The sequence below is a fragment of the Drosophila santomea genome, unplaced genomic scaffold (assembly GCF_016746245.2).
Source record: "Drosophila santomea strain STO CAGO 1482 unplaced genomic scaffold, Prin_Dsan_1.1 Segkk85_quiver_pilon_scaf, whole genome shotgun sequence".
Taxonomy (NCBI): domain Eukaryota; kingdom Metazoa; phylum Arthropoda; class Insecta; order Diptera; family Drosophilidae; genus Drosophila; species Drosophila santomea.
This window is the reverse complement of record NW_025319021.1, coordinates 1,098,785-1,111,822: the sequence shown is the minus strand read 5'-3', so window position 1 is coordinate 1,111,822 and position 13,038 is coordinate 1,098,785.

Here is a 13,038-nt window from a genome sequence, read left to right as displayed (position 1 = left end):
AGAATCGCCTATTCCGGTAATACAAGCTGATGATTTTGCCTTCTTAAGATGAAAATGATTGGCGAACCGGGATGTTAAGGTGGAGTTGAAATCCAGAGTCGAGCAAAGCACGGCAAGGAAACAAGATTCCTGAACGGTGCTTCAGCGGTTGCAGTGGCTAGAAGCACATCTTTACTGAAATCCTGTGCAAGAAGCGCAGCAGACGTTCCAGGCAATGTAGAGGGTTATACGGCATTATGTGAGCCGCAGGCAAGCGTTTCTGCAAGCTGTGATATTTCTTGTAGTAAAGACGAGGACAAGTTTCCCAGGTGAAGGAGTTAGCATGCACGACCTCGATAAGAATTTTTCTAAATGGTTGCTGAAGCTTAACGATCAGGTCCAACATCACTTGAAGAACGGAAATTGCAGTCGCCTTGCGCCTCAAAAATTTAACCCTGTTTAGGCATTTCTACTTTAATTCTGCTCAACTTCTTCGCACGTTCTAATTCCCCGTTGACTCTTGACCAACTTCCAATTTCTAATGCTGCCAACTCACTATGGGAAATTTGACCACTTTTTCTGGCCTAAATTAATAACTCTAGAACGGGGAGAGATATTTAGCTTGTGTTTTTTGTATGGGGTTACACAAGTCCATATCTTTAATGGATCGAGAGATATTTATACAACCAAAAAATATGTGAAAAAATATCAAAACATTTTTCGACAGTGTTGGCGTGGCAGCTTTGGTTTGTGGGCGTAAAAAATTAACCAGACTAATAAAAAAATAAAAAATTATCGTTCGAGTGGGCGTGGCAACATGGGTCAACAAAATTGCGCTGCGTCTATGTCTCTGGAGTCTCAACATTCTAACTTTTATAGTTACTAAGATCTTGACATTCATACGGACAGACGGACGGACAAACGGTCATGGCCAGGTCGACTCGGCTATTGATCCTGATCAAGAATATACATATATACTTCTAGACTCTTTTAGAAATGTATGTATCTATCAGTGACCGACGATAAAAACGTTTACAGCGTGCATGTGCAGACCTCATGCCTATATTCCATGAGATGTCCCGTTATATTTCTACTTTTTTCTGTTTTTTCTTATGAAAAACCCATATTATTAAATTAAATTTTTAGTTTGATTAAAAACCATGGCAACCAATAAATAAACAAAACAAATTTTTGTTTCCACCTTTCTGTTACTGGGTCTTTCGGGTATAACGACGTTAAATTGCCGGTCCCTTGAAAGTTGCTATAACTGAATTCTACTATATATGAAAGCGAGACGAGACTTACAGAGATAGGAAATATGATGAGAAAGTTGGTAAGAGCGTTATTGTGATCCTTTTATGCCCTACGCTTGAGAAATCATCAGCAGAGTATAATCAAATTCAGAACGAAATCTTTATGGTTCCATTTAAATAGATAGATATCCTAAATTTGATAAGCTGGAGTATACCCGATATCATATATATCATATATCAAACTCATTTGCAAACTGAATTTCACAAGACCAAATTTCGACATCAAGCTTTTATTCTAAACATATTTAAAAGTTCAAGTCAGTTTCGAGATCGGATCGAGAAAGATCTAAGATAAAATCCGATAAAAATGTCTTGTAATATTGTATAAGTTTAAAAAGTGTATCACCAATAAATTTAGTAAAATATTAAGATAAAATACTTTTTAAATAATTTTTTATCAACAATTTTAATTGGCGCCCAACGTAGGGCGGTGGAATTCAAAAGTTCTAAAAGTAAATATTAACGATAATAAGTTAAATATAAAACGGAACGCGCCGCCAACAACCCATCTTTTTAGAGGAAAAATCAAAACATCCTCATTAATCCAACGACATATCTAACAACTGTGATCGTGGAAAAACTTAATTGGAAATTCATTAATGCAAAATTCCTATTCAGAAGTTAAAAAAAAAAGGTGGACTGAATCCTTGGTACAAGTTACAAGAACACGATACTAAACAGAACTCAACAAAAACAGAACTCTACAACAAACACTAGTAAAACCCAACCAAAAACTAAAACCAGAATATTAAAAAACACAAGAGAGAACGCTATAGTCGAGTTCCCCGACTATCTGATACCCGTTACTCAGCTAGTGAAAGTGCGAAGGAGGTCTTCAACACTGACAGTTTTTGGCGGTTTGTGGGCGTTAGAGTGGGCGTGGCAAAAAAATGTTTGGCAAATCGATAGAAATTTACAAGACTAATACAAAAATGAAAAAATATCTAAACATTTTTCAAAAGTGTGTGCGTGGCAGCTTCGGGCGGTTTGTGGGCGTTAGAGTGGGCGTTAGAGTGGGCGTGGCAAAAAGTGTTTTTGGCAAATCAATAGACATTTACAAGACTAATACAAAAATGAAAAAATATCTAAAAATTTTTCAAAAGTGTGGGCGTGGCAGCTTCGGGCGAGAATATATATACTTTATATGGTCGGAAACGCTTCCTTCTGTCTGTTACATACTTTTCAACGAATCTAGTATACCCTTTTACTCTACGAGTAACGGGTATAAAAATAATAATAATAAAAAATCAACACCAAGAAGGAGGGAAGAGTAGAGAGCAATCCCCCGCCACAGCTGAATACAAAAAATATTTGAAGGAAGACCCCAACAGAAAATATTCAGGACAACTAAACTGAGGGAAGACTACAACGGAAAGTATCGTGAGCACAATAAAATAATATTAAGTCTTTATATTATAAAGTCTTAAAAAAATTAAAATCTATTTTAACCATTATTAAAAGAAAACAATCTGGAAAATTTAATAAAAAGTTTTGAAGATTTGAATTTAACAATGGCAACCGGAGGTTCAGCACCAATCCTTTCTGTGGGCGGGATATTAATTAACCTATTTATAAGTGTACAATTGAGTGAAGTGACCAGAAAAATTGAAGGGATAGAAGGGCTGATAACCGCTAGCAAAAATGTAGTCGAAGATTATAAATCGACCCAACTGTAAAATGTGAAACCACCCTAGAGGTAGTTAGTCTTTCAGAATTAGGCATCCTTAGGCAGGGACGAATGACCATTACAGAATTCTACAACGAAGTAACCAAGAAAATGACATTACTGATAAATAAAACCATATTGACATATGGAAAAGACAGCGAAATAACCAAAGAAGCGAATAAAACAATTAGGAGCAACGCTCTTAGAATTTTTATTTCTGGTTCAATCTCAGAAACACTTTATTCTCTAAACCCACCAGACTTGCCAAATGCTTTGGCAAAGTGTCAGGAATTAGAGTCTAACAACTTTCGAGCCCAATTTGCAAATAGATATTATGGATTTAGGAATGAAAATAAAAGTCAGGGAAATAATCAGAATGAATAATAATTGGAATAATAACCAGAATAATAATTGGCCGCAGAACGGGAACTTTGGGCAAAATGATAATTGGAATTCAAATAACAATTCTAAGGTACAACCCCCATCAGAAACAATGGAAATAGAAAGTTTCATAAATTATCAAAATCGTCCGAATAATAATTATTATGGTCCGAGTAATAATTATAACAGAGGGTATAATAATAACAGACAGAATTATAATAACTTTGCACAATGAAATAATTATAATTAAAACCAAGCAAAAAAAAATTTAACCACAAATCGCATTAAAAAGGGAAGTAAGCCAGCCCAAAAAGGCATGAGAATAAAAAACATTTATGAGGATCATTTTTCAAATCAAAGTCCAATAGCGGAATACCACATGTAACAAGAATAGACATAAGTACAAATGAAACAACTGAAATTATTAATCGACACGGGGGCCTCCCCTTGCTACATCAAGAAGGCAATTTATAAAAATAAAAAAGAATTACCAATTCACAAGAGAGTATTTACAGTTAATGGATACTCTATTATAAAATATTACCATATACTAACAATATTTGCAGCGAAACAATTGTTTTATGAAATAGAAGGTTTAGAATCTGACTTATTAATTGGATACAATCTATTAAGGAAAATTGGAACTGAAAAAGATGTAGAAAAAGGTATTCTGGAATATAATGGAAAAAAAGAAAAACTAGAACGTTATTACAATGAGGAGAAAAACGATTTCCGTTTAATTAAAGAAAATAATACTCTTTCATTAAAGGAATATATTATAAAAAAATACTTTAGCAATCAAATAGAATATAAAACTGAGTCAGCTATTGCAGAAAGCTTTATAGCTTTATAATCTCGAGCGTGCCGACGATGTTATTTCCGTCAAATTAAAATTTAAAGGTTTGGGATCAAAAAATCCTGGACGCGCCGACGAAAATTAAAAAGTTTGGGATCAAAAAAATCCTAAACACGCCGACGATGTTTATTCCGTCAAATTAACATTGAAAGGTTTGGGATCACCAAGTCCTGTACACGCCGTCGTTAAATTTATAGCAAACAATATCTTTATGTTATGTCAGTCTCAGATTTCGTTAATAATGAAATCGATAGAATGTTAAAGGAACAAATTATAAGACCTAGTAGAAGCCCCTATAATTCACCAGTCTTTGACCCAAAAAGGGTCAAAACGAAGATGGAACTATAAAATATTGACTAGTTTTTGACTATAACCAATGATTTAATTTTGGGGAAAAAGAAGTGAATATTTATTTTCTGCAGCGTTTACAGCGCTGAAAGCGCTTTCAACGAGGGACTTGTCGGCGAAATTTGGTGAACGAAAATATCTAGAAAATAAGTTATATAGAAATTCTATTTCCCTCCATTTCATTCCCAAATCAAAAATGAGTAAAAGTAAAAAGTAAAAGTAAATTCAACTTTAAACAAATAAAATCTTAAAGAAGCTATGGAGAGAGTTATGCAGGCAGAGAAAAACGAAAATTAACAAATGAGCTCAAAGCGTTCGCTGCAATTAAAGCCCACTCAATTTTGGTTTGAATACTATTTATCTGAAGAGGCTTCGTGCTTTTAAGTTATTGCCGAATATAAAGTATTGTAAACAACGATGAGAAGCCCATCAAATTTAACTTTTGCTTAATTTTTGCCTTATTTACTAAATAATCATAATTATAATCGATACGTTTTGTATACTTTTAACCACCTTTATAGTCATTCATATTTATGTTGACTTACACAAGTGGGCATAAGTATTTAGACAAGAAAAATATTCATTATATTTGTTTGTAACTTATTGTTTACTTACAGGAAAATTGTTTAATAATTTTAGTAAATAGGTAGACTATCGTAGTTAAATTAGGTAATATAAACATAGGGATAAATTCATTGTTGATTTAAGATAAATTACTTTTCTATAAATTATCGGTGGCATAAGTATTTAGACAAATTATTTAAATTTCATAAATTGAAAAGAGAAAAATGTGAACTAAAAAATTATAACAAATTAATAAAAAATATATCCCCCTTTAGCGTCTATCACTTTTTGGAGACGTTTTGGTACAGACTGTACCAAGCTGTGGATATAATCTATTGAAATATCCTTCCATAAGGCTTGAATCTCCAAAATCGTTTCTTCGCGACTTCTAGATAAGTTTGCACATCTTATTTTCTTTATACGAGGGTCGTTTGATAAGTCCGTGACTTTTTGAATAAAATATATTTTTTTCGTCAAAGAAGCGTTTTATTTCTCAACATAATCTCCTTTTAGCTCTATACATTTAGTCCAGCGTTTTTCCAATTTTTTTATTCCTTCCAAATAATAGGTTTTCTCAAGGCCCTCAAAATAGTCGTTTGTTTCTGTGATGACCTCTTCATTTGACCCGAATCTCTTACCGCCGAGCCATTTCTTCATGTTTGGAAACAAAAAATAGTCACAGGGGGCTAAATCTGGAGAATATGCTGGATGGGGTAGCAGTTCGTAGCCCAATTTATGAAATTTTGCCATGCTGACTACACACGTGTGCACCCGTGCATTGTCCTGATGGAACAGCACTTTTTTTTTCGCCAAATGCGGTCGTTTCTGCTTCAAATCAATATCGAATCTGTCCAAAAGCTCTGAATAATATTCGCCGGTGATCGTTTTACCCTTTTCAAGGTAATCGATGTGAATGATACCTTGTGCATCCCAAAAAACTGTGGCCATGACCTTGTTGGCCGACAGACCCACCTTGGCCTTCTTTGGTGCACGTTCACCCGGAGAAACCCACTGTCTTGATTGTTCTTTGGTCTCTGGTGTGGTGTGGTGGATCCATGTTTCGTCTACGGTAACGAAACGGCGCAAAAATTCGTTTGGATTGCGGTTGAACATCGCCAAACACTCCTTTGAAATGGTCACACGGTTGCGCTTATGGTCGTGTGTGAGCAATCGCGGCACCCATCGCGCGGAAAGCTTTTTCATGTCCAAATATTCATGTAAAATGTGATGTACCCGTTCAGTTGAGATGCCTACAGCCTCAGCTACCTCACGCACTTTCATTCTCCGATCATCCAATATCATTCCATGGATTTTGTCGACGATTTCTGGCATGACGACCTCTTTTGGGCGACCTGAACGTTCGGCATCACTTGTACTGGTACGACCACAACGGAACTCAGTAAACCATTTCTTAACCATTGAAATTGATGGTGCAGAGTCCCCATAATATTTATCAAGTCTTTCCTTGGTTTCGGTGATGGATTTTTTACGCAAAAAATAATGCTTAATTAGCACACGAAATTCACTTTTTTCCATTTTCGTTAAAATTCACGAGATCGTCTGCTTTCAATGCCTATAAAACGCAAACCAAAAAACGCAGCTTTCTCAAAATTTTACAGTCAGCTGTTAATCGATAACTGCTGACAGGAGCAGTGTTGTATTTAGAGCAGGTGCGCGGCAAATACAAAAAGTCACGGACTTATCAAACGACCCTCGTATATGACCAGAGGTTTTCTATTATGTTGAGGTCTGGACTTTGAGGTGGCCAATCCAATGTGTTTACGCCAACAGCTCTCAGAAACTGCGTAATCAGTTTGGCCTTATGACAGGGGGCATTATCCTGCTGGAGTATGAAAGACTCCCCGATCAATTTATCACCAGAGGGGAATGCATGATTATTTAGGACATCCAAATATTTTGTTTGATTCATGGTTCCATCAACGGGAACTAAATCTCCCAATCCAGTGAAGGCTACGCATCCCCAAAACATAACAGACCCTCCAGAATGACTTATTCTCGGACATACGGGTGCCACTTTTTTCCGATATTGTTTCGGTAATCAAACATAAATTTTTTTTTTGAGCAGTGAAACTCAAAAGAGCTTTCAAAAGAGCAGGCTGACCAACATATTTTTTGGCCGAAACTGATTACGCAGTTTCTGAGAGCTGTTGGCGTAAACACATTGGATTGGCCACCTCAAAGTCCAGACCTCAACATAATAGAAAACCTCTGGTCATATAACGGGTGTTTTTTTTAGAGGTATAGAACTTTAAGTTGGCATTACTGTTCAAGATGGCGACCGATTTAACAGCTGTCAAGTGATTTATTCTCAGTTTGGTTTGGCAATTCGTCATGCGTGCTTACAAAATCCAACTCGTGCAAGAATTGAAACCAAACGATCATCAAGCAAGGCGTAGATTCGTCGAATGGGCCCAAAACGAGATTGCTGTTGTTCCCGATTTTTCATAAGCCTCCAAGATCTTGTGATTTAACACCGCTAGACTACTTTTTGTGGGGCTATGTAAAGTCATTGGTCTATGCGGATAAGCCACAAACGCTAAACCATTTGGAAGACAACATTCGCCGTGTTATTGCCGATATACGGCCAAATATGTTGGAAAAAGTCATTGCAAATTGGACGTCCAGATTGGACTACATCCGAGCCAGCCGTGGCGGTCATATGCCAGAAATCATATTTAAAATGTAATGCCACAAGATTATCTTTCATGTCAATAAAATTCATGTCAATCGAATAATCCATCGTTGTTTTATTGCAATTTAAAGTTCTATACCTCTAAAAAAAACACCCTATATAAAGAAAATAAGATGTGCAAACTTATCTAGAAGTCGCGAAGAAACGATTTTGGAGATTCAAGCCTTATGGAAGGATATTTCAATAGATTATATCCACAGCTTGGTACAGTCTGTACCAAAACGTCTCCAAAAAGTGATAGACGCTAAAGGGGGATATATTTTTTATTAATTTGTTATAATTTTTTAGTTCACATTTTTCTCTTTTCAATTTATGAAATTTAAATAATTTGTCTAAATACTTATGCCACCGATAATTTATAGAAAAGTAATTTATCTTAAATCAACAATGAAGTTATCCCTATGTTTATATTACCTAATTTAACTACGATAGTCTACCTATTTACTAAAATTATTAAACAATTTTCCTGTAAGTAAACAATAAGTTACAAACAAATATAATGAATATTTTTCTTGTCTAAATACTTATGCCCACTTGTGTATATTTATAACAATTATTTGTAATCAATTTAGCATGTCCCCATATACTCCTTTTAGCATTTAAATAAACTTTTATGTTTTTGAAAAACAGTAACTTTTTACTCGGCATGACATTAACCCCTTGAGACCCTGTACACCGAAGAGGATAAATATGATAATAGAACGGCCATGGTAGGGAGGGCGAAAAGTATATCAACTCCATCTGAGATAAATAGGGGTTCGTGATGCTGTAGTGCAATATTTTCCTTGTCTTATCAACGTCTATCCTTTCTCCGTGTATTTAGACTAAGATTTGTATTATCCCGTGCCCCTATTTTTTGGCTTGTCCCTTCACGCAAATTTGAACTTCATAATGAATAAAGGCAAATCCAAGAGAAGTAGCAAGACCACCCTCACATAGTCGACGAGCCCAGCCGGACAAAATTTTTGCGTGTGCACTTCTCCTGAGTTTAACATCCAGCCGCAGTATTTAATAAATGTTCGCTACACGGCTCTGCTCACCGAGTCTTCGTTCAATGCCTTTAAAGCGGCGACTCAGCCGTTCCGTTTGGCCCCATGGGCACAACGGCTTGAGTATTCTCATATACAGCTCCTCATGAGCGATTTATTTGAGCGATATAGGAATTCGAAACCATACGCTAGCGACTCAGAGTCCAAAAGCGACGATTCTGCAATAAACTCTGTTTTAAAAAGTGCCGGCAAATGAATTGCTACATATAAAATGTTTTTTGACGCAGAACAAATTAAGACTGTTATAAAGGTACTACAGAACCAAGTCTTAGAAGGCCAACGAAGAGAGACTGAATTGCGTAGAACAATTCAGGACTTTGCCAACCAAGTAGCGGCTATACAGGTTTGCCCTGCACAGGCAGAAACTCCACAAATTAAAGTTTACCAACCGGTAGATATCACCAGACAAGTCCGTTGCGATGAAATATTGGACGCCGTAAAATGTCTTCCAGATTTTATGGGCACACAGCAGACATACGTCTTCTGGCGGCGAAAGTCGCTTACCCTATGTTTGGAAACAATAAGAATTGTTCGCGACACTATCAGCAGTGCTAAGCGAAAAGTTCCGAGATTATGCTTTGCGTCAGCACTCTTCCAGGCACAGGAGGTTGAGTCACGAGCCGTACACCTTCGCAACTTCATTTGCAAGAAGCCATGAAGATAGAGACCGTAAACAATATCCCAAAGTGCAGGAGCGCTAGCAGGCCCCTGCACAAGACAACTCGCAGGGAAGTGCCGGGAAGAACCCACACTTTACCAGGCAGCACAAAGCACAACCGGATGGCTCGAGGGAATACACCGGAACCTATGGACGTTGACCCGTCATTGTCCAGAATGCAACCATCCCACGGCTTACCCGAAATCGATGCCGGCCACGTCTGGCCGCTCGGTCCCGCCTAAAAAGCAAAGGGTCAATCATGTTGCCCGGACCTCAGTTAATTTGGACACTGCTTATGCCACCGCGGTCTCCAGTGCAGCGATAAAGTCGACGATGATGCCATACTAGAGTATGACTCTGATGCCATAAATTTTTTAGGGGAAAATCCCTGCTACCAGTCATCAGACGAAGAGTAGCGGCGATCGACATAAAACTGCTGGTTCACACGGGCGCGTCAAAAAATTTCATCCGGCCATTTAAGGGGTTGAAAGGCGTTGGCCCGGTGGAGTCCCCATTTGCAATCCATTCAGGTACAATTTTCCGAAGCGCAACAACGTGCCTTCGAGAAACTACGTAATATCCTGGCATCTGCGGACGTCATCCTCAGATACCCTGACTACAAAAAAGCGTTTGATCTAACGACAGATGCTTCGGCCCACGGAACCAGAGTCGTGCGCGGCCACGGTTCACAGCGACTTTTCGCTTACACATACTATCGAGTCCACGGAAAAACCCGTGAATTGCTTCCAGAACCAAATAATTTTAGAAGAGGCGCGCTCCCCTTGGAAACTCACTTTTTTACTTTTTGGAAATAAGAAGCGCCACTCGATTAACTTCTCGTGCAAACAAACTTAGCTAGAGGACCTTGCCAACACCATTATCCCTAATCGTGTGAATGCCTTCCATTGTGATCTTCACACGTTGGCACAAATCCAGGACGAAGTGGTTCCTCAATTTCCGGCCAGATAATTCTGGTATTGCCAAAAAAGGGTCACCGAAATTTTTGCGGTCGAGGAGGGGAAAGAAATCCTCACCGCAGAGCACAACAGAGCTCACAGGTCGGCCCAAGAGGAGAGATATTTCACATCGATAATTTCTCAACGGATAGGAAATACTTCCGCACCTGCGTGAACAAGTTTTCGAAATTCGCCATGGTTCAGCCAATCCCGTCTAGAACCATAGATGATCTAAAACCATCCCTGCTACAACTTATGAATGTTTTCCCCAAAGCCAAAGCCATCTACTGCGACAATGAACCCTCATTGAAATCGCATCTCGAATGCACCGCCCCTTCATAGCGTCTCCAACGGACAGGTGGAACGCTTCCACAGCACGTTGGTCGAGCTCGCTAGATGCCTAAAAATCGATAAAGGCATAAGTGACACGGTGGAGTTAATCTTGCTGGCCACAGCCAGATATAACAAGTCTACCCACTCTGTCATTAACAAGAAACCGGTCGAGGTCATGCGGGCAGATCCGGACGATCCACAAAGTGATGTCCAGGAAAAAATCAAAAACGCCCAAAACTTGGCAGACTTAGGGACCAAAGTCCTAATGAAAGGGAGGGTGGTCCACAGAGACAACCTCTGGTAACCCGAGCAGAGCCCAGTTGCGATTTGCCCGGAGTTTTTATACCCCCTACTCGTAGAGTAAAAGGGTATACTAGATTCGCTCTGGCCATGTCCGTCTCTCCATCTGTCTGTCCGTATGAACGTCGAGATCTCAAGAACTATAAAAGCTAGAAAGTTGAGATTAATGCAGACTCCAGAGACATATATGCAGAGCAAGTTTATGGATTCATGTTGCCACGTCCACTCTAACGACCACAAGCCGCCCAAAGCTCCCACGCCCACACTTTTGAAAAATGAATTGATATTTTTCACATTTTATTTAGACTTGTAAATATCTCTCGATTTTTGCCACGCCCACTCTAACGCCCAAAAATCGCAAAAACCTGTCATTGTTAAAATTTCTGCTTCGCAGTTCCACTAGCTGAGTAACGGGTATCAGATAGTCGGGTAACTCGACTATAGCGTTCTCTCTTTTTTTAATTTTTTATTTTTAGCCACTTGGCATAAGTTTTTTGTTATTGTTTATAGCCACTTGGCATAAGTTTTCATTATTTCCTATTACCTATAGCCAATTGGCATAGCTTTCATTATTCGTAGACACTCGGCATAATTTTTTACATCTATTCACTTTTATTGGTGGTGTGCAACTCCATTCGGAACATGTATTAATTAATCACAAACAATTGCAGGTCGTTTCCATCGCTTGTACTTTGTCTTGTGGCCGTGACATCGGCCATATCACAGACTACTCTCAAGCAGACTATATTTCCATCAACTGGGAGGAATTTGCTTACGTTAGACACTCGGATTTTCCTACGTCTCACCGACAACACCCAACGCAGACATCGAGCGGTCAATAACCCATAGCCCAAGAAACCTTCTTCTACCAACAAAACAAGAAAGAGCGCGCTCTTGCTCTCCCGCTCTTTTAGCTCCGACACAAGCCCCGCTACCTCCAACAACAACAGCTGAAGCTGCACCGACAGCCCGCTCTATTTCGTCGTCCGCTGCACCCGCTGACGGTCTGACTGAGTCAGCGAAAGTAAAACCGCAAGCAACAAACGGTACTGCTGCACTACCAGCAAAACAAAACGAAATCGTAAACAAAAAAGGTTGGCAGACTGGAATGGATCGCTACATTACAATAAAGCGAAAGCTCAGCCCGGAATATTCAGATTTGGAAAACAAACCGAAAAACATTGTAGAGCCCGCAAATACTAACAGATTTGCCTTGCTGGAAGATACCGCTGAGGACGTGCCGCTGGGATCCGTTGATATCGAACCGAAGAAAACAAAGCCTCCGCCAATATATACCCGCGAGAATAGCACAAGCGGTTTGGTAAATATTTTGATTGGCCTTATTGGGAAAATAGCTTTCATATAATTCCCCTCGTAAGAGGTACTATCAATGAAATCAAACTTCAAACGAAAACGGAGGACAACTACAGAAAAGTCACAAACTACCTTACCGCACAAAAAATAGGCTTCTTCACCTACCAGCTTAAAAGCAGCAAGGGCCTGCAAGTAGTACTGAAGGGCATTGAGTCTGATGTTACGCCCGAAGAGATAAGTGAGGCGCTAAAGGAAAAGGGATTTTTCGCCAAAAGCGTGTTTAATATCAAAAACAGAAACAGGCAGCCCCAACCACTCTTGAAGATTGAGCTTGAACCAGAAAACAAGCCTCCTAAAAATAACGAGGTTCATCCAATTTACAAACTCCAGCTCCTTCTGCACCGTACTATCACAGTAGAAGAGCCGCATAAACGTAACGCTCCTGTACAATGTACAAACTGCCAAGAGTATGGCCACACGAGGTCGTATTGCACTTTTCGCCCGGTGTGCGTAGTCTGTGGAGGTATCCATGACTCCACACTGCTTAACTAATAAAGAAAATGCAAACGAGAAAAAATGCAATAACACAGCAAACTACAGAGGCTGTT